Source organism: Octopus sinensis, linkage group LG19 (genome assembly GCF_006345805.1).
Source record: "Octopus sinensis linkage group LG19, ASM634580v1, whole genome shotgun sequence".
Classification (NCBI taxonomy): domain Eukaryota; kingdom Metazoa; phylum Mollusca; class Cephalopoda; order Octopoda; family Octopodidae; genus Octopus; species Octopus sinensis.
This window is the reverse complement of record NC_043015.1, coordinates 20,866,079-20,891,078: the sequence shown is the minus strand read 5'-3', so window position 1 is coordinate 20,891,078 and position 25,000 is coordinate 20,866,079. Positions and strand designations below refer to the sequence as shown.

Sequence of the window (25,000 nt, the reverse complement as noted above, 5' to 3'; positions counted from 1 at the left end):
TGTGTGTGTGTGTGTGTGTGTGTGCACTAATATTTCTCAAAAATTGTTGCACTCGATCAATTATTTAATTATTTAATCGCCATAGAGTAAAATTTTCCTGTTCAACCACCAGAAATTTGGATGAAATTATTGCAGCACATAACAAATGTAAAATTAGACAACATCTCAACTCAAAGTTAGGAGACATGAGTAGAACCGGTAGCCTAAATTTTCCTGAACTAGTTTTTGAAGTATTAAGTGATAGTACCTTTAAGATAACACATAGTAATAATATTGATATTATACTGCTAATTATGTTGGTTCAATGCTAAATTCTGGGAGTAGAATTAGTACTAATTTATTTAACTATGAGCACTACAAACGAGTCAATAAACGCCCTTGCAATTTTAAAAACAGAATTATCTCTCCCTAACTAAATTAGTGTTTAACGAAGAATATAGTCTATCATTGAGGGGTAATTGCAGAAGATCACACGTGCTATTACAATTTTGATACATAGATTACTTAATTATTCTTCTTCTTTTAAGTTTAGAAGCAAATGTCATTCTACGAATCTTAGTAAATGCATTTGGGGTACGCTATGCTCTTATGGTAAATTCATAGAATCTCTTGATCAGAGCTCAGCATACTTTTCACGTTACTGATTCGCTTTTTACGAAAACTTTTCCCTATCCACTTATTACGAAAGAGTACAGAAAACTTCCTAGTTTGGGGTAAAATTAAATACAAGAGGATGCGTTAATTATGATTTCATTCAACATGTTACCCTCTCAGATTCACACACATATTGCAGCAGTCCCTCAGTTTCCCTAATTCCTGTAAAATAACTCGGAAGGTTGGGCCTCCACCCAGGCCTTTCGTGATACCCTTAAAGCCAGGAAATGTTCACCACCCTTGCATGTTTTGTTAGAAAGCCCTCACAGAACTTTTAAACACTGAACAACTATCGTGTCACGAGTCAATATCTCGCAAATTTAAATTCATCATATTTCAAATATATTTCACAACCCTATATTGTTTAAAATTGAGATTTGTTTTATTTTCACAACTCACCTAGACTTTATCAACGAAACCATTTCCTAAGAACGTCGATCTGGCTGGTGTATAGATTATAATTACAGCCCTGTGCATTGCCAATTCAAATACATCCGGCACCAACTCATTATTTCCTTTCATTTTCCAAAGCTTGCTAAAATGCAGAACCGGTCGGCTTATGTTGATCTGGTTCACACATAAAAGAATGGCGTTATTAATTTCTCTTTAAACTTAGAGGGAGCTTCATTCTTGTCACTGAACCTACTAGAATTTCTCTCTAGTCACTACCGGTTGTTTATTTATTTTTACGTAAATGGATTGTATTATATTATGCCAGATTCCTAAATCCATGAAATATAAATAAGTTGGTGCTTATTTGTTAAATGACTCTGATCGGAGGTTTCATCGATCAGCACTGATGCTGGACTAGACGACAAAAATAATGTACCTCTCTAAAAAGGAACTTCTTACAAATACAACCAGATGATCTGTCATCACAAAATAATCACACCATCTCTCTTAAAATAAGGATATAGAACAGCGGCACCCAAAGTGGAAAGTACAGCTTCCCTGGGGGCAGTGAAAAGAGTTGGGGGTGACCAAAAGAAGGCGATGGGTGTAAAAAAAAAAAACATAATTAGGTTAAGTATTATTTGTGAAATACTGTTGTCTTGAATTTGCTGCATGAACTGGTCTGTGTTTGTGGTGTTGAGTTGAGGGGGCGCTATGAAAGTGGACAGAATGCCAAGTGGATAGCAGTCCTAAAATGTTTGGGAACCACTGATATAGAGTATAATTTTGTGTTTCCATAAAGCTTAACTAATATATTCTGCAATAACTCTCGTGATATCCAAATATAAGGGTTACCGTAGAAGTCAAAAGAAAGTATTGCTGACAGTGAACATGTGACATTGGAATGAATTTAGCCAAGATGCAAAATGATATTCTGTAAATAGAAATAATAATCTAAATGATAAAAAATACAATATAATTATATCTAACAATAATTGATATTTTAACGTATTTATAAAATAAGGAAAGCCTTCAAATTGTGTAAATATTGATCTCTGGCTTGCTAATTGCGTCTAATTGTTATTAATTTGGCTAATTGGGCTAAATAATTACATAAATATCATTTATAATTAATGTGCACAGAAGGAAAATATCTGATAGTCTGCAAAAGCCCGGAAGATTTGGATTTTCTTAGATTTATATAAATCTGAATTCCATTATAGAATTGTTTCATCAGGAGAACTTACCGGCAGTCATACTGCATAAACCAAAATGGCAATTCATAATTATCTGTTATAAATACTTTACAGCTTAGCGGTAGGGGCTATTTCCTAAATATTTATCACAGAAATACACCGTTACTAGAGGGATAATTTATTGAGCCATAAGTCCTCCACATCAATGTTATGGTGCGATACATTTCAAAAACCTGTCTGTTCTTAGAACCTCGTTGTCTTCTTGGGGTAGGAGGGAAGAAAATTTTTTTGCATTGTTAAATCTAGAGTTTCAGAATCCGTGAGATTTTATTTGCTGACTCCGTTTTGCTTAATCCCTTAATATATTTTATGTTTGGGTAGTATTTGGAATACAGAGAGACACACTGATGATGGCGTCGGCCTTTATAACGGTTATTTCATGTGAGTGTTCGTCCAATAAAAACATTTGCATAGATAAAGGGATTATTTAAAGTCTCAGACGATAGCGTTGTGTCAAACGGTGAGGAAAAAGCATTATTGCTCATTTGTTTATGAGGGAATTAAGCCATGGAATCTTTGAAGTTAAGGGAGGGATGGGGTTAATATTGATATTGAGAGAGAAAGAGAGAGAGAGTTGAGAAAATGATCGACCAGGAAGGAGAAATGGCGTGAGAAAATTAGTGTTTTGGAGTACGTGGTGAATGATAAGGGGGTAGAATGAATGAATAGAAGAAAAACTTCAATGCCTCGGGTCACAGAGAGAAGGGGAGATAGATAGGGAAAGAAAGAGAGTACAATAGAAATTATTCTGACGTCCTTTTCTCCAATTTTGCGTTTAGTGAAATATGGAACGTCTAATTTTGTTCATCAGAACTTCTGAAGAACTCAAAGTATTATTGGCAATATCATGTTTGATTACTTTCTTTAGAGGAAGTCGTCAGACTTAAAATGAAAATTCTGCATTACCTAATTACATTTTTTCTATTTTATTTGTTTTTTTTTCTTTTTGACATAAATAAAAGAAAAGGTAGAAAATATTATAGCTAAACTTAATGAAAAATGGGTTTGCATCCAATATTTTTTTTAGCACAATTTCAAGTAAAGGAATGTAATTGATGTGAAGGAAGAAATAAATTCTATGAAGAAATAAGGAAAACAAACAACAATATTTTGTGTGTAGTGGGGGCGGAGGATTTTTTTTATCAAATTTCAGTTAGGAATTCAGATTTCCACAGAAATATAATTAGAAGAAACCCTTATGTTTTAAACTATTTTGCGCAAATTTTTGAAACGACTGAATATCTTGGTCTCGTTTGTGTGTGTGAGTGCACACGCATGCGTGCGTAAATTAGAGAATTAAACGCCCAATACGACATAGTTTCAGCAGCATGTATACTTCAAATGTCACACTTTTGATGCATATATATGGGGCAGTGAACATGATTTTCATCAGGTGTTATATATACAAGTTTAGCAAGTGAGTTCCAGCATAACAACTTTCTGTCAGTCCTGGGAAAAGAGAAGCAGCAATGGAGCTAGGATCTTCACGAAGGGCTCTTGAAAACAGTTGCTGAGAATGGAACAGAAAATATACAAAATACTTAGAAAAGATTATATAAAGCTGCTCGAAAATATGTAAACCAAGATGCTAACGCAGTCCTGTCTTGTCAAACAAATGCGACACTGTGATGGTGCTCGATTAGTTTCAAACACCAGACATATATCCCACAAATAATGCGTAGCCATTTCTAAGTAAATAACAATTTACTTAATTAAGCTAGACTATTAATATACAAGAAAATTATGGGTTGTTTATGAATGGAATGCCATTAATGATAGGTCTATATGAACCGGATTGAAACGTTACGGGATGTCATTGAGGAGGATGCGTTCACAGTATAGCTATGATAAAAACAATAATATAGTAAAAACAATAATATAGTTAAAAATGTATGTTAGACCTCTCAGGCTTTATAATATATTTGATTAGGAAAATATAATGTTCAAATTAAGAGACCATGAATAAAAATGGCGGTAATCATGGTAACAAAAAAATATTTTATCGAAAGAATTACGTGTATCTACGTCGATACATTTCTAAGTGAGGATGTAAAATATTAATGTCACTTCTCTCGTTTTCTTCCACACTACCGTTATGTAAATATATATGAAAATAAATCACTTTCATTCGATTGTCTGAGTTGATCTATTATTATTATTATTATTATTACTGTTGTTATTATTATTATTATTATTATTATTATTATTATTATTATTATTAGCAGTTGTAGTAGTAGTAGTAGTAGTAGTAGTAGTAGTAGTAGTAGTAGTAGTAGTAGTAGTACGGCGGCGAACTAGCGGAATCGTTAGCACACCGAGAGAAAGGCTGAGCGGCGTTTCGTTCGTCGTTACGTTCTGAGTTCGAATAGTGCCGAGGTCGACTCTGACTTTCGTTTCATTCAGGATCGATAAAATATATACCAGTTGAGTACTGGGGGGTCGATGATATCGAATTACCCCCCTTCCTTGAAATTACTGGCATTATGCATTTAGTAGAAAGGATTATTATTATAGATAATGATAATAACAATAATAATAATGCTGATAATTTTTAGTCGAAATTTCACGTCTAAACAAATTGCTTACGAATATATATTCAAAGAATTGAAAGCAAGCTTATATCCACTTTGGTATCCCCCCCCCCCTGAGGATGGTATTAAGATATGTCACAAGTTTATTTAAATTAACCTAAAATTCATATATATATATATATATATACTGATAGATAGATAGATAGATAGATAGATAGATAGATAGATAGATAGATAGATAGATAGATAGATAGATAGATAGATAGATAGATATCCGAGTTTGTATCATTGTGTATAGAAGAATATATTAATCAATGAAATTCCAACTTAGTCTGGCTTTCGCATGTTATTATTTAAAATTTTTACAATATTGAAATAAAGGCGTACTTCCATGCGTTACGCAGTCGTCCGGTTTCTATAGTAACAGTCGTGTTCCACAATTGACAACAGTGTATATATATATATATATGTATGTATGTATGTATGTATGTATGTATTCTATTGACAACAGTATATATAAATACACACATACACACACGGATGTATGTGTGTATGTATGTTATATACATACTTGTGTATGTGTTTACATAGAGTAGATATTCATGTAAGTGTATATATATGTGTGTGTGTGTTTGTGTGTGTATGTATAGACACACACACACACACACACACTCGTAAACGCAAAACTTTGGTTGCTTTTTTCTGGTTCTTCAACGTATAAAATTTTAACGCCTTTATCGATATTTACAAAACGTTATCCCTCTATTGTTACATTATTTATCTATGGCTATAACGACAAACTTAACTTGTTATCATTTCCACACGCACACACACACTTGTGTGCCTGTGTCTGTGCGTGTGTGTGTGTGTGTATGTGTGTGTGAGTGTGTATAAACGCCTGGAGAATTTTTGATTTCCTAGCAACTTATTTCTAGTACGTATTCGGTTATTTTCTCTATGAATGTATGAACAGTTTTATATCAATTCGAATTTCGAGACTTCAATGAGTTAATGTTTTCAATGCAATATAGTAAAAGCAATGATATATAGACAGATAGAGGCATTTGTTTCTTTGTGTTTTTGAACTTTATTATTGAAGTTATTAAAAAACATAAAAGATTACTGTGAGTCCGAAGTCTCGATTTGCTCGCCTTCTCGAACAGTTACAACACAACGAATTGTAACAAACTGAAACTTCGAAGTTATTGTCAATTTAGTAAAGATCTTGTAAATATCTTAGTTTACGTAACGTTACTGAGGAATACTTAAGGTTAATGTTGAATCTTTTATATATATATATAAATCTCGATATTAAAACACGCATATATAGGTGTGTATGTGTGTGTAGATATATGAATGTGCTTGTATGCATACATACATACATCGCCTGTAAACCAGGTAATTTAGGACGTATTTGAAATGACCGGCAGTTGGTGCCCATGTCCTCTGTTATAACCTTGGGTTGAGAAAATCTTCGTATATGTATTTTGGTAGATAGAAATAAAAAGAAGGCTGTCGCTTCCTTCTGTATGCATAAATGATATGTATGTATATATATATATATATATATATATATATGGCAGAATCATTAGCACGCTGGACAAAATGCTTAGCGCTATTTCGCCCGTCTCTACGTTCTGAGTTCAAATTCCACCGAGGTCGACTTTGCCTTTCATCCTTCGGGGACAATAAATTAAGTGTCAGTCGAGCTCTGGGCTAGTCAACTTCCTCACCGAAATTTTAGGCCTTATTCCCATAGTAGAAAGTGTGTGTGTGTGTGTGTGTGTGTGTGTGTGTGTGTGTGTGTGTGTGTGTATGTGTACGCTCGCGAGAAGAATAAGACAAGAGATTCAGTGTATTCCTATAATATCATAAATGACATATTCGTTACATGTGTTGCCTTTAGACACAGTAGTATTATCTGTAGTAATGGCTACGCAGATGTTTACATAATTACATTGAAACGCCAGATTTTCAAAACAGGATAGCAATGTCAACTAACTGAGAATGGTAAATAATAATCGATTAAATCGCTAAGTGTGGAATGTAATTTTTGGTTCCGGGTTCAGTCCCACTGCGTGGTACCTCGGGCAAGTGTCTTCTACAATAACCTCAGGCCGATCAAAGCCTTGTGACTGGATTTGGTAGGCGGAAACTGAAAGAAGCCCGTTATATATATAAATGTATGCGTGTGTGTGTTGTGTGTCTGTGTTGGTCCCCTCAACATCGCTTGACAACCGATGCTGGTATGTTTACGTCCCCCTAACTTAGTGGTTCGCAAAAAGTGATCCGATAGAATAAGTACTAGGCTTACAAAGAATATGTCCTGGGGTTGATTTGCTCGACTAAAGGCAGTGCTCCAGCATGGCCGCAGTCAAATGACTGAAACAAATAAATAACTAAAAATTGATCATTCGCTGTTTTTTTTTGTGTTCGTTTTTTTATGTACGCTACAAAGATATGTGGTCCCCTCTTTTTACAAGTAATATGGTCAGTAAAGATATTTTTCCTGTTTATTATTATCATCGCTATAATTATTATATAAGGCAGAATTGTTAGCACGCCAGAGAAAATGCTTCGCGGCATTTTGCTGATCTTTGCATTTTGAGTTCAAATTCTGCCGAAGTCGACATTGTCGTTCCTATATTCGGGTTCCATAAAGTACGTAGCAGTCAAGCACTGAGATCGACGTAATCGACTGAAAAGTCCCCTTCACCCAAATTTCAGGCGTTGTGCCTAATGTAGAGACGATTATTATTTAAGGCTGTCAGCTGGCTGAATCGTTAGCACGCCAGCCAAAATCCTAAGCGGTATTTCGTCCATTCTGGGATCAAATTCCACCGAGGTCGTCTTTGCTTCGCAACCTTTGCGGATCGATAAACTAAGTAAAAGCTGAGCATGGGAGTCGATGTAATCGACATAATCCCTCTCTCGAATGTACTGTCCTTGTGTCGAAATCTGAAACCATTTTTATTATTGTACATGAATATGTGTTTACTTTTATGAAGGAACATGAGTGCACCAAATTATTATGGACCATCGAAGATGACGAAAGAATGAGTGAGAAAGAGAAAAAAGTGTCTTAAAAACGAGTCGCTGAATTAACTGAGAGCTGTCACGATTGAAAGATGAAAGTTAATATTGAAATTCAATTTCTTTCGTAGCAAAACCTTTTGCGAAATAGTTTTTCCTAGGAAAACACAGCAGAAGATAACAGATTCTAAAATTAACTGACGGGTACAAGCAAAATAGTAAAAAGAAAGAAAATATTAGAAATATTTCACAGATACAACATTCTGAATTTGAATATTTTTCCATATTCGTTGAGGTTTCTTTCTTTTTTTTATGAAAGTCATTTACATAAAGAAATTATTCTTATTGCGTTTCAGACATTTTGTACGTATGTATATGCGCGCGCGTGCCTGTGTATATATAAAACAATAGTGTTTTGTGTGTGCGTTTGTATATATATATATATATATATGTATTATATTTTATATAGATGTATATTATATATATAGAGATATGTATTATATTTTATATAGATGTATATCATATATATATATATTGTATATACACACGCATTATGTGTATATATATAAATACACATACATACACACACATATAAACATTTACACTATATATATGTATACACATTATATGCATTTATATATATATATATACATACACACATATATACGCATACACACTGTGCATATATATATACATACATACTTACATACACAGACACACACATACACACATACACACATATATATATATACAACTACAAATATAGAGGATAATCACTCTCTCTCCCTCTCTTTCTCTCCTCTCTCTCTCTCTCTCTCTCTCTCTCTCTCCCTGTCTCTTGCTAAGTTCAATTGGTCAGCTATTTCACTTTGCTTCGGCCAAGCAATTACATCAAGGGCCGACATTTTTGCAGGAGGTTATACTTTACATTTCGGGTGAGATTTAAAGGTTATTAGACGGCTGTTTCTAACTAAGTCTGTTGACAACGTGGCGTATAACATGTTTAGGTCCACAAGTTGCAGCTAGATAGTACTTTAAAAAAATGTGAAAGAGTTGATGCTTAGAAAATGTGCTGTTTCAAACGTTGCATTTGGTAATTTGGTTTCATTTTCAGCATCTATTGTCTCTTCGCTTGTATAGACATTTAAGAACACAGAAATACACACATAGTCACACGCTCACAGAAAGATATACAAACATACATACTCAAAATCACTTCTGTCGAAGAATCAAACGTAACACGTATCTGCAAATAAAACTCACACAGTAGGCGTGGCTGTGTGGTAAGAAGCTTGCTTCCCAACCACATGGTTCCGGGTTCAGTCCCACTGCGTGGCACCCTAGACAAGTGAATTTTACAAATGGTCACGGGCCGACCAAAGCCTTGTGAGTGGATTTAGTAGATGGAAACTGAAAGAAGCCCGTCGTATATACCTTTATTTATATATGTATATATTTCAGTATGTCTTTATGTCTGTATCTGTCCTCCCACTATTGCTTGATACCGATGTTGGTGTGTTTACGTCCCCGTAACTTAGCGGTGCGGCAAAAGAGTACGACATAATAAGTACTAGGCCTACGGAGAATAAGTCCTGGGGTCGATTTCTTCGACTAACACCCTTTCAGGCGGTGCTTCAGCATGACCACAGTCAAGCGTCTGAAACGAGTAAAAGAGTACAAGACCACGCATATGTGCTCACACACGCGCGCAAAGATACAATGCCGCTAACAGGTAAATGATGGTTTCAGTCACTGGATTTTGGTCATGCTGTTGCACCACAATTAAAGATTTTTGTTAAACAAATCACTCCCAGTACTTAAGTGTGGTGCTTATTTTATCGCTCTTTTATGCAGAACCGCCGGTGAGATGAAATAAATACCCACATCCCCACAAACCAACATTAGACCCCCCTATACATATATATATATATATATATATATATATATATATATATATATGTGTGTGTGTGTGTGTGGTGTGTGTGTGTGCGTTTACAGTAAGCCCTCGCCATATCGCGGTTCACCTATCGCAGTTAATTATTTAAGTTTATGTCGATTCTTCCGTGGTGTTGTTTTGTATTTTTTAATAAAATAAATATATACAAGTTATAAAAATAATTTTAAAAAACATTCAGTAGAGTACTGTTTCTACTTCGCGGGTTTTCACCTATCGCGCTGGGGTTTTGGAACGATAGTCGAGTGATTACTGTATATACAACGGGCTTTCATACAGTTTCCGCCAACCCAATTTACTCTCAAGGCATTGATTAGACCGCTGCTACTGTAGTAGACTGCCATGGTACCGCACATTGAGTTTGAACGTGAAATTGCTTCGCTGCAAATCGAGCTTCTTAACCAGACACTCAAATTTCCCAATTTGCGAGCGTACCTGTCCACCCATATAAAGTATTTTTGGTTGTAATTGTACACAGCAATGCAACAGTATGAGAGTATGCGTGAGCGTAACCGCACGCGCGTGTGTGTGAAGTATGTCATAGATGAAGACAAAAAGAGAAAGAAAGAGAAGAATGTAAAAGAGAGAAAAAAGAGAGGAGGTCGTAGTGAAAACGAAAGCGTGCCACAGTCTGCGCATTCATTTTCTATATTCCTTTATTTTTCAACTTTGCTCCGGTCTTCTTTCTCTACTTCCATATTTGTTTTTATACTCCATTTTACTGTGCATCCAATTACAACGTATATCCACTGCGCTGTAGCATATATTACATAACATGCACTACATTTAGGTGCAGTTGATTCTTTCTTTTTTTTCTTCTTCATATTTGTTGCGTTTATTTCGGTTTTGTTTGATGTCATTCGTCGTGGAACACCAAAGCTTTTATTTGGGAAATGCTGCCATTTTGTACAACGCCATGTTGTTTTTTTTATGTTTCGGTTTTGTTCTCTATATAGGTTTTATTACAGATTTTTGTTGTGTCTTTGGTTTTTTTTTTTTTTTATTCCAACCTGCTTTGTATTTTAACCCTTTTTAGATACCAAATAACATGTTGAAAACTAACATAAAACTTTTCTATCGAATAGAGGAACAGAATATTGTTAAAATTTGTTGTTTTCTATTTTCATCCTTGCGCTGCTCTGTGCTGGCAGGAGTATCAAATACATCAGAGAACTGTTAGTAATGTTCACTGTAATTCGTGCACAATGAGATGAGAAAAACAATTTTTAGTAAGCTAGTTACACGTTCCTCAAATTCAAAAGGTTGTAAAAATATTTGACCTTTTTTCTTTCTTTTCTATTTACAGGGAACCTTTTGACATTTGTGCCCTTATCTAAGGTACCTAAGGTATAGTAATCTTTCTCTATTTCTTTTTTCTAAATGTTTTATTGTTATCATCCATCCACTGGTGTAGATCAATTCAGTTATTCTATCGATATTCTTGTGATTATGATCTCGCCCCTGTAACCTTCCCCAATACAATTGTTCATGCTTCTTCTATTTCGTCCTGTTACTCACCAGAACGCATTGAACCCCCTGAGATAAATATTAGTGTTGTTGTTATTATTATTATTATTATTATTATTATTATTATTATTATTATTATTATATTATTATTATTATCAGTGTTTATTATTATTATGGTAAAATTGGCGAGCTTCCAAAATCGATACCCTTCCGAACGAAATGCTTTGCCGCATTTCTTCCGGCTCTTTACTTTCCGAGTTCTTTGCCGAAGTCGAATTTATCTGCCACCCTTTCAGGGTCGATAAAGTAAGAACCAATCAAGAACTGATGTTGGTGTAATCAATATCAAGCTTTGAGACAAATTCAGAAAGATCTATAGTTATTCAGGCGGCTAGCTGGTACAGTCGTTAACACGTCGGATAGAATGTTCAGCGACATTACTTCCGATCTTACGTTCGAGTTCAAACGCCGAGTTGACTTTAACTTTCATCCATTTGAGCACAGGGCCTGATGTAATTGGCTCGCTCCTCTAAAATATCAGGCCTTGTGCCTATAATAGAAAATATATATAAGAAGCGTCTTAGTTTTACTCTTGTTATTCTATGTACAAACGAATGACGTATATTCCACAGAAAAATTATATCTAGCCATATCATATTATGGAAGAAAATAGATTAGTGTTACTAATGGAAGGCATTCCGATTGTTTGGTGATACATCCCATTAACTGGGGTGGCTAAAGCTTCGTTTTTTAATATACTTAGCTTTTGCCAAAAATATATAAATAGCTACTTGTAGTATGTCTTCCTCGGAATTAGCAGTAACTACTCTTCACTATAGCAGTTGCAGCAGTAATAGCTTCTATAACGTAAATAAATATCTCATACAATTCATGGCAAACGAAAAATAGTTCCGAAATAGTTTGAAGCATTAAACAAATTAAACTATCAGCTGCTCAAACATAAATATAGACGACTAACAGGAGAAGGAAACTTTGATTTGAATAGGCAGAAAAAAAAAGAAACATTCAGAAGTGTTTTTATCTGTCAACATCAGGAGTCAAAGCAAGGCAAAGAAAGCATGGTTAAGGCCTGTGACAGAAGGAAATACTTACCTGCCCGATGATTGCAACCACAGGAAAATGATGGCTATAGGTTTTGTGCCTATGTGTTTTAAAAAGAAAAGCGACCTTCCATGTCCTGAAAAGAGGAGAAAAATGTGTGGTAGTAAGTGTGCTCTATCAATCGTATCCGGACATAAAGGAATGTGTTTATGGCTTCAGAATCGATAATCAAGTGAGGTAATGAACAGAACTGGTGCGGAATGTACAAGCGCAGATGCTGATAGAGATTCAGTAGACGAGGAAGAGCAATCAAGTGTCAGATACTTACGTATATCTTTAATGATGTTGGCCGTTGACTTAACGCCATCTTTGTGCTCCAAAATAGAGCTGAAATAAACTGATGGCTCTGTATGATTACATATGTTCTGCTTACATCGAAGACCTCAAAGATATGTTAGAAACGCACCTTGTATAAAGAGTAATACAAGGCATTACAACCAGTCTCAGTAACACTGGGGAGGCAGAGTCTATAGGGCATTGATTCGCTCGCGTTTCGTCGCCAGTTCTATTACTGCCAAAGAAATAGTACGCGCGATGAAAACTCGAAAATTGATCAGAAGGGAAATGGTAAACCTCCATCTGTCTTCAAGAACCTCGAACCTGTATCGTGAAACTCTTCTACCAATGAAGACATCAAATTCGAAACATTTATCATCATTGGGGCCTTGACTTCTGTAAGATGTGAGGAAAAATTTAGCTTTATATGTGGGACTTCAGATAATTTCCAAAGGCGAAGAAATTTTTGGTGCGAAACTTCAGGAATGAAGAAGACTTGGAAAGGACCTGGGTGAGTAACTTACTGAGTATTCTCTTCAACAGACAAAAATGGATGCTTGGCCACATGTTATGCATTACTATGAACAGACTAGAGATCCTCTTCCGACTGGAAGCCGAAGTGTTCTGTGCAGGAGGCATGACAGACCTGTCAAAACCTGGTTTAAAAAAGGCTCTGCAGGTCCTGATATGTATATATATATTTGCTACTCTGTAAGCAAGTTCGTGACGAGGCTTGCAACCATGCTCAATAGAAATCTCACGTCGCTCAATGATGGAAAGGGAGACTAATGGAAAGAGAATGTCTAAAGTATAATTACTTTGTTATCATCTTTGTTATTTATTTTACAAATAGTAATTTTAAGAAGAATATGCGAACTTCCTTATAATTACAAAGCATTGTAAATTACAGACAAAAATACTTATAGAAAACAATGCGTTAATGAAAACAAAATAACTGTCAGCATATTTTACTTACCTGAATACCAATGTCTACTTTACACTGAATAAATTACACAGATTTGTATCTCATTTTTCAAATGGAAATTTTTGTGAAGTTAGTCGACGCTTCTATTGTCATGGCTATTATTGCTCTCGGATATGTTTGTTTGTATTTTTTTATGGTGTTCTTGTGCTTTTACTCCTGTTGCAGTTAATATTGCTGATGTTGTTATGAAAAACCAAATAATACAATACGTTTTAAGCAATTGTTCATTTTACGAAAGAAAAAGAAAAAGAAAAATATTGATAATAAGAAAATAGTTAAATGAATCTTGTGCTCTGTTTGTATTGTCACTTTTAACATTTATCTCAAATCTGTCTTCATTGATAGGCGACAGAATCTCTTATTCACTTCACCATCTCTCTTTCCCTCTTTGTCAATCTCTGCTACACCCAATCTTTCTGTATACATACACTGTGTGTGTGTGTGAGTATATTTTTATGTGTGTATGTATATATGTGTATATAGATGAACTCATATATGTGTGTGTGTACATATATATATATACATCTGTATATCGGCGTGTGTGTGTACATATATGTTTGTGTGTGAGAGAGAGAGAAGTATATGTATAAATAATCTATCACCTAGTCTCCTAGTTTTGACACAGCATCGCAATCATTTATTCCAGTATGTCATTCTGATTACCATTATTTCTTCATGGTTTTCTCACTTTCCATATTTGGTGCTTTATTATTTTCCATTTCCTCACAATCCACTCAGTTGATACCTCGTCTATCGTCATAACGCTTTACTAAATTCCCAAAGCACAAATACACACGCACACACACATATATGTAACTGTATGCATATATATTCATATATATATATATATATATATAATATATATGTGTGGTGTGTGTGTATATATATATATATATATATATATATATATATATATATATATATATATATATATTCATTTATATATATATATATATGTATATATATGAATTATATATATATATATATATATATATATATATATATACACGCAAGCACATTTTATACGTGTTGTATATAAATGTATATATATATGTATTTAAGTATCAATTCCTATATACTAATATAACAGGATGTCAATTATGTTAATTATATAAAAGAAGACATGTCATTATAATCAATTGGATGCTGCTTGATTTTCATTATATAAATATGTGTGTGTGTGTGTGTACAATGCACACATTTGTGTGTTTGGTAACACACACGCAGGCACATACGCACAGAGACCTCATTTGTGTACAGCGATTATATATGTATATGTGTATGTATATATATATATATATATATATATATATATATATAATCACACCTGCTCTACTATATTATAAAGTCTCAACAAGCAAACCTGAAATAAAAATTGAAATAGCACGTGCTTAAATTTTGATTTCATGTTTCAATATTTTGACTGCAAAACATTTAGATTTAGTTTAATTCTGAAATATACAGTTATGCTGGAAGCCATTCTCTCTTTCTTCTTATTTCTTATATTGCATTTAGCAGTTAGCATCACGTACTTCATTCGTTGATAAACGGATATGATTTATTAATAAAAATGGCCTTCCTCATGACCAAATTCTGAATATCCCATACTGTAACTTTGATATTTTATGGAGAAATTCTAGTTATGTCGTAAATTTGGTAGCAGAAGAACCGTTTGTTTGATTGCCCTCTTCTAGTTTCCTCACGGTGTTTGCATACCTTGATCTCGTTCGTTAAACGCTACACTGCGCCATCTACACGCGCGTAGTCTTAAGCGTACGGTTACAGATACCGTGGGTAGCATAGAGATATAAAATATTGCCGTATGCAGGACAGTTACCAAGCAGTCATGTCCTCAGTGAACTCCCACTGTGTGCGTCAGCAGTTTACTCTATCACCTCATTGGATATCTCTCAGTCGAGAATGAAGATGAAGCAACTGAGAAGCTAATAGCTCTCCCTCCCTCGCTCTCTCTCTCACTCCCTCTTTCTCTCTCTCTATCTATATATACACATACACACACACATATATATATACAAACATATATATATATATATATATATACAGATATATATATTATATATATATATATATATATACATACACATATATATACCCATATGTATACACACACACACACACACACACACACACATATATATATATATATATATGTATATATATATATATGTATATATGTGTGTGTGTGTGTATATATATATATAAATATATATATATCTTGCTAACTACTCAATGTATTCCTTCAACTTGAACGCATCATTCAAATTTTTTCCAAGATACTGACTGTGTTTATCTGGTATTATACCTAAGGGCCTATACCTTCACAGAAGTACGAACCAACTGCCATTCTCTGGAAAAGAATGTGGACTTTATACTTCTCTGTGTATTCTTCTATCAACATTTATTCTTTTATCTATTTTATTCCTTATAAACTGTGAATTTCCCTATGTAGAAATTTCATACACACTCCCCTTGTCTCTGATGACGGAATACTCAGTGTTCAGAAATACTAGCCCATCACTTGAAATATCGCAGAAACAGCTGTAAGACTTCAAATTCACCTTACGCTAATTAAAGATTCCAAATGACTTGAGATACTCGTCTTACCTTGATTTTAGTTGTCCTTTTTCCTTTTATTAATATGTACCTTCTAACTCGGAAGCCTAATACGGATCCCCAGCTCCAGCCTTAGATGTGAACATAAAACCTAACGGAAGACCAATTATAGCACTATTGGTTTAGATTACAAGTGAAGTAAACACCTCCTATCCTATGAAGCGTGGCTTTGGAGAGTTTTAACTCTTCTTTCTAACAAACAGGTGCCTATTATACCCTGAATTTATATATATATATATATATATATATATATATATATATATATATATATATATATATCACAGAGACAAACACACACATACAAACAAAATCAAAGGACATTGTCAATTGTGTTGCCAAAACCGCACGTAATAACAGTAAATTCAATAAGGCCAAAATTAACCTCTTAATTCAAACCAGCCATATTGAAGTGTCTTAGCTGCTATTCCCGCATAATAAAGAACAAATAAGGCTCCTCACCATTATTTTTAACCTAGATATATTGAAAAGAAAGCCGTCTTACAAAATAACATTTTTTTTTCTATTTTCTTTTCAATGTTGTCTAGTTGTTTATTTGTTTTATTTGGTAATATGTTCCTGTAATGTAATCTTTCCTCTAAGAGATATATTCATTTGTGATTCCTTCAGATGATGTTACGTTTTTTTATTTAGCATTCAGATTCTATTCTTACCATATCTTGTTATTGTTAGGCATACAAAAAATGCCTTTTGTATTTTATTATCCTCAAAGTCTATTTCATATGATTATATATATACATATGTATGTATATATATATATATATATATAATATATATATATATATATATATATATATATATAATATATGTATATGTATATATATTATATATATATACATATATATATATATATATATAATATATATATATATACATGTGTGTATATAAAGTTAGGGAAAATAGACGTCTGTATATATGTATGTACGTATATATATATATATATATATGAATGTATATGAGTATATATATAACGTGCGTGTATATGTATAAATGCATAGGGGTATATATGAATATATACACATATATATGAATGCATATGGGTATATATGTATATATATATGAATACATATAAGTATATATATATATGTGTGTATATATATACATATATATATATGCATACATGTGAATATACATTTTATATACATACATATGCAAATGTAAATATGTACATAGATGTGTATATGAATATGTGTGCATATATATACGTGTGTGTGTATGTGTACACAACACATATACACATTTACCCAAATTTCTATACACTCACCTAATGTAGACATTTACTTCCATCATTCTCCTTAGCAATACGTTGCTTCTTTCTCTTTCCATTAATCTTTTTTTGTACGTATTTTTTTCCCCAACCGTTTTCCATCAAACCGTTACTACAAAGCTACTTCTCTGGAACAACCACGCTCAATAACAACTCGACTTTTCTAAATATACTTACACATATACACATGCTTTCACGCCCACACTTATATATGTGTGTACGTGTGTTTCGTAGTTATTTCTAGTTATTACTTTTTCATGTATATTTTCGTCTACATTTAGCCTTTTTTTTCTCCAACATTTTTGAAACTAATTCTTGTTATTATAGTTATTACTGTTGTGGCTCGCGATTTCCCTCTTGTTTTCTATTGTTACGAATAAAGTGCATTTTTGTACTTCATCATTATCATCATCATCATCATCATCATCATCATCATCATCATCATTATTATTATTATTATTATTATTATTATTATTAGTAGTAGTAGTAGTAGTAGTAGTAGTAGTAGTAGTAGTAGTTGTTGTTGTAGTAGTAGTAGTAGTAGTAGTAGTAGTAGTAGTAGTAGTAGTATTTTGCCGAGTTTACATCAGGTTTAATAACCCTTAGTCACTCAGAAAATCCAAAACGCTAACAGACAAGCTAAGTGATTTGTAGAGAACGCATTGATGTGCAAACTGTAAGCAAACTAACACAACATCAGTGAAACGGAGCGAAGAAGATGGGAGGAAAAGATAGACAGACTGGGTGTGAAAATTAGAAAGAGCATGAGAGGTGTGTTTCTGTAAGATGTCGATGGATGTGTACAGTCGGGGAGTGTGAAAGAAAGACACCGTTTTGCGTTTCTTTCAGTGGTAGATAGGTAGGAACAGAGAGAGAGAGAGAGAGAGAGAGAGAGAGAGAGAGAGAGAGGGGGAGAGAGAGAGAGAGAGAGAGAGAGAGAGAGAGAGAGGGTGGAGAAAGATGGAGAGTCACAGTTCTACATGTAGAAAATATACATACATACACACACACCTGCATGTGTATAAAGTGAAAAAATACGGACCAAAAGTGAATCGGTCCTATACTCTGTCTGACTGTCTCTCTCTCTCTCTCTCTCTCTCTCTCTCTCTCTCTCTCTCTCTTTATCTCTCTCTCTCTCCGTCACTACAAGAATACTTGCAAAAGAACGTACGTTCTCACATAAAGATAGATGTTTAGATAAACACACACATACATATATATATATATAAATACAAAAACAAATACGGATATATGTATCTGTATATATATGTATGTATGTACATAAGTATGTATGCATATATATATATGTATGTATGAATATATATTTGTATGTATATATATATATATATATATATATGTATGCATATGCATGTAGTTATGTATGTACGTTCATATGCATGTAAATATGTATATATATATATGTATGTTTATATATACCACACAGGCACACACAGGTGTGTATTTATAGTTTTACATACTTCTACATGCACATAGATAGAGAAAGTGAGAAAAGAGAGATCGAAATGCATACATACATATATATATATATTATATATATATATATATATATATATATGTTCATACATGCAGAGATGTTAGTACACATATATATGTATTTACATAAACATTTATTCGCCTGCGTATGTGTGTATGTATGCATAAAAACGCATATGCGCAGAGACATACATAAAATATGTCTGTGTATGTGTGTGAGATCTGTCTGTCTTTATGTTTCCATCACTTCTCGCAATATTTCTTTTTATTTTGGTGCATTCAAACTCCATTGCCTTGCTGAGTGATGAAATGAACAATGGAAGAGAAAGATCTATAAGAAAAAAAAGGAGAAAGAAAGAAATAAAGAAAGAAAGACTAGAGCCACAACGAAAACGGTGTTCATTTGAGAACCGCAGTTATTTGCTTTTCTAATACATACACTCTGTTACGGATTGACTAAAAGAGTGAAGAGCATAAATGCGCAGTTGTACACACATCAGTGAACACTGAAACATGCGCGGGCTTACAGATCAACACACACACTGTATTTAGAATTTACATACATACACACACACACGCAACACACACACACACACACCCACACACATATATATATATATATATATATATATATATATATATATATATATATATATATATACCGCACAAAATGCTAAGCATCATTTCGTCCGTTCTGAGTTGAGATTTTCACCGAGGTCGACTTTAACATTTTATAGGCACAGGCGGGGTTGTGTGGTAAGAAGTTTGCATTCCAGCAACCTGGATCAGAGTTCAGTCCCATTGTGTGACACCTCGGACAAGTGTTTTCAACTATAAACTTGGGCTGACCAAAGCCTTGTGAGTGGATTTGGTAAACAGAAACTGAAGGAAGACATATATATGTACACGTCGCCTAATCAATAAGTACCCACTGTTGCCGTAGTAATGAAGCTACAGTACGCAAAGTGAAGCCGCTTGGCAAAGATTGACCTTACACTCTGCGTGTGCTCGTCGCATTGACATACAGTTGAGCAGAGAATCTGTATCACATTTAACCAAAGGCTTCACGATACCGATTCAGATGCCTACGCAAATTTTCAAATAGTTTTCCTCGTTCTCGACACAATCAAGGATATCTTGTGCAACCGAAAGCCGAGTGTCCTTTTGTTCAGCTGAAAGCTGTTTTTGCATAAACTTGGAAGACACGCGTCTCATACCTTAATCTTCAGTGATAATGGACTGAACTGAACCGTAACTAATCTGCACCTCCTCTGATAGCTCACGGATGAAAAATCAATGATTTCTCCTAACAGCTGCACGTACATCTGCGATGTTTTTCTCATTTCTTTTGGTTGTTGGTCTCTCAGAACGTTCGTCAATATCGACATTATTTCGGACATTTTGGAAACGTCTGAACCACTCGAACACTTGTGTGCGGCTCATAAACTCCATTTCGTACACTTTCTGCAACTTTGCGTTCGCCTCTGAACAGGTATCGCATTTATAACTTTCTCCGTCATGGTCAATGTGACGATCAACTTCACTGAATCTTCCCTGCGTTAACACATACCTCCTTTCCACAATGTAAACTTCCATTTAATCAACATATCCTCGGCCTGAAGAATGGCCTGCGGCATACACCTCACCTGGATGTTTTACCACTTCTGAGGTTCCGCTCGCTATGAAACATATGTCGTCTGGATATTATCGACTCAATTCCGTAACAACATATCTACATATATATATATATATATAAAAATTAATAAATAAAATAAAACATATGCATATATACATACATATATGTACGTACCTACCTCTACATGTATATATACATGCATAAAAGGGTACAGGACACCAAAATAACGTCGAACACAATGAGAAACGAAAACATAAACACAAAACCAAGGAAATGGGCATTTTTCTTAAACAACGAAAAATAGAGTACAGGACATACAATACAAGGAAAATTCCCCTTCTTCAGTCGCCTTTGTTTCATCTACTCCGCGTTTCGAAGGTCAAGACGAGACACGACTTTAATAAAACATTCCTTATTTTGAGATTTTTTTGCGGAGGGCTAAAAATGGTAACAAAAACAAGACAGTAAAGACAGTACATATATATACGTGTGCTTGTTTGTGTATGCGGGTATTTGTTATTTGTTTGCCTCCCCAAACCATTTGCTTACCGCAGACGGCTAGTTTGCATCCTTGCAAAAGAGACCGTTAGAATTAGACCCCGATATAAATAAAATAAATTTTAAAAACTAGGATCGATCTGCTTGACTAAATCCTTTAAAGTTGTGCTCCAGCGTGGTCACGATCCACTGACTAGAACAAGTAAAAGATAAAAGACGGTATTTTCAGCGAGCGACTGACAATGTATCTACGAACATTTGTCATCCAACGCTTCTTTGCTGTCGTTCACTCTGCTAGAAATAGAAACCAAGTACTCTTAATGTTTTAAACTATGAAGGATATCTTGAAATATTGTCTTAGAAGTGCTGTTTCTGAAACGTAATACCGATGGCCACGGGTGAAACGCCTTTGATCTGAAATCATTTTTCATCAGGATTGGCTTGGCATAAAACATTCATCATACAAACTTATTTCTCTCCATTAAAAGACATTCTCAACGCTCTCTGGAAGAGCCTCGTTTTTCACTTTCACAGAAACCAAATCCAATCTATTTCACTCACTTACTCACTCACTCACTCACTCACTCACTCACTTACTCACTCACTAACTCTCTTTCTCTCTCACACATACACAGACACGCACACACATTCTTCCTTTCAGTTTTCACAAATATTAATTCCGTTACTTTTTGTCACTTTCCACTTAGCGCGCATTTACTTCTCATTTCTCTCTATCTGTGTATCAATGTGCGTGTGTTCGTATATACTTGTGCATGTGTATATATACATACATGTATGTATACATGTGCATGTATATATATATATATATATATATATACATATATATATATAAACGTTCGTTTTTATTATCATTTATAATAGAAACCATTTTAATTTTACATTAATCTAAACACAGACATACATATATGTATATGCGTATGTATATATATATATATATATATATACGATACGGTTGTGGTTCAAATCACTTGCCATATGTATATATATTCACACGCACATACACACACACACTCGTTAAATTAGTAGACTAACGGGACAAAGTGTAATTGACACCAAAGTATATTTGCATCCCTACACTAAACATGTCTAATTTATTGGTCATGTTCCCTTGGTGAATTCTACAAGATTGTAAACAAGCTCGTTGCAGTCACTAGTTCATTGCTCCATTGCTTTTATTTATTTTTTTTCACTGACAGTGACGGACTTATCGTCTACGTTGTTGAGATATATAATTATACATACAGGATGTTTTTGTTTCTCAATTTCAAGGCTAAACTCTCTGTCTTTTTCGATATAATGTGTATGTAAGATTACACATTATATACGTGTTTCTTCTCTGCAGAACACATCGTGGATAATAATTTCCCAGTCACATTTGTTCATACATACATGATAGCAGCAATACATTGTCGGGTGCCTCCATCGCTTAAAACAGCTCGGATGTGATGTTTCCTTTCTTCTAAGTACCTACACATATACGTAGAGATGTAGCAACGATAGATGCCTCTTGCAGCATATTACCACTCACCTCACTCAACCCTAATTCAGTATTTTCCCATTTTTGTCCCCAGCCAACTATTGTCTGCCATACTTAGTAGTGATGTTAAAGTCAGGTGATACCTGTGGTTGCAGTTTTTTGGTAAGTGATAAATGGCCATGGGAAGAGCTATCTTCTCTCTCTAACCAACGTATGTATTTTCCGGAAACAAAAAAACTACTCTACATCATTGGATTCAAACGAAATCAAGAGTAGCGAATCTCTCACTGCTTTTGACATTACCGAGTTCATCCGGCATTTCACAGGTTTCGCGTTTTGTTCTTGCAGGTCGTCCAACAGAAAACACTATCATGATCAAACGTGCTTGGTAGGGTTGCCTGTTTAGTCACCCACGGCCCAACCGTGGATTCATACATACATATGTGTCTGTGTGTGTGTATATATAGATATAGATATTATTAAAACAATACATTAAGTGCAGGACAACACCAACGAGTGAAAAATACGTAAAAATACAGTGATAAATACAGGACAATATACCAAAGGAAGTCTAACACCCCCTGAGTTGTCGACTGTTTATTACTATCTGTTTCGTGTTTTTAACAAGACAGGAAAACTTCATAAGATAGCAGCATCCAGAATTTTTTAAAATATAAAATTTATGGAGAGTTAGGGCTTTGAACAAACAAACGACACCAGAATTGACGAATAGAATAAACAATCGACGAAAACAGACATTGAGAGCCGTTAGGCCAGGACATATATATATATATATCACTTAGGCATTGCCAGCCTAATGACGCGATGTAGGACTCAGTATACGTATGTTTGAGAACGAAGTTTTTGCTGAGCATAGAGTTAATAAAAACGAGAGAAGACAAAGAAATAAATTATTATTAATTTCATTAGCTTACAGCTGTTACTGCTATGAGCGCCTGCATAACATTTTATAGCTTCATTAGAGCGATGAACATGAAGTGCAATTTTTTTTTGGGGGGGGGGGATTATATATAGTTTTGTTTTCTCAACTCATATATTAAAACAATTTAACATTTAACTAAAAGATTGCCTGATACTTTTAAGTAGACTCCATGTGTATTAGCTTTTACAAAGACAATATAAACGGTAATTTCGAAGTTGTGGCTCTCTGGCCGTCATCAGACTGTCTGTTGACGACGGAAGCCGACACTTTGAAGCCACAATCAAGCATTTTCTCATATATATATATATATATATATATATAATATATATATATATATATAGATATATATATATATCATGGATATAATGTTAGGCAATTATTCTTTCGCTCGCTTTCTAATTTTTCCTCATAAAATTTCATTCTCTTTCTACAGTTTCCCCTGTTCGCCTCCTATATTCTTATTCAACTACTCACAAAATAAAACCTAGACATATAGTCGTATCATATCAAATTGCTTAAAAACCACTTACCCGTTTGAAAATTCCTTTTGATCCGAAAATCCTAAAAGGTTCCATCATATATACAACCCACGATTAGATTTCCCTCCAGCTATTTCTGCTTCCCTCTCTTTCTCTCTCTCTCTCTCTCTCTCTCTCTCGCTAATAGGTCTCTTTTTCTCTTATCCACCCTTCCTCTCTATATGTCAGCTATACTTTATCTAAATAAGCACTTGAGTTGATGGATTCCGTGTGTACATGGGAGCTTTATTGGTTTTCCTATATTAGCATTTTACTTCACTTAGCTTCAGTTTATTATATTGTAGCTGTAGGTTATAATAGGAACAGCTAATGCATTTATACCCATTATTCTATCCTTGTCATTGTTAGGCGCCTCGTAGAAGTCCAACACTTCTGCAGAATGCATTTTCACTTTTTTTTCACTCTTTCGTCAGTATTTTTAATAGCAGATTTTCAGTAGCACACAAAACCAATGCAGAATATTCAGTAATTAGGCGCATATTTTTAAATTCTGGTTTCGTTTCCGTTATATTGCAGTTTGCCATTCATCATTCCTTGGGTCATAATCTTGATATCAGTTATCTTCTGGACAGTATAGGTCCTCTCGATCTAATAGTAGTTCATATTTGTGTCAGAAATCATTTTAATATAAGGAGGGGAGAGTTATCCTAGGCGGTAGAGGGGCGGGCAATGTAGAGATATGCCTTGGCGTTTCTCTGTTCAAATGCTATCGGAGATTTTTTCCTTTCAGTGTCTTTCAACTAAACACTGGTGCTAAATATAATTCATGAATAGCATCAGACAAGAAATTTGGTGTTTTCTG

General features: G+C 34.3%; 1 protein-coding gene across 1 annotated transcript in view; it reads left to right on the top strand.

Annotated features, from left to right (window-relative positions):
* Positions 1–25,000, top strand: part of LOC115222357 (cadherin EGF LAG seven-pass G-type receptor 1) — a 755,088-nt gene that overhangs the window by 185,949 nt on the left and 544,139 nt on the right. The window contains exon 2 of the mRNA XM_029792554.2: positions 11,128–11,168. The gene's annotated coding sequence lies outside the window, so the exon portion shown is untranslated. The remainder of the gene's footprint in view (positions 1–11,127; positions 11,169–25,000) is intronic.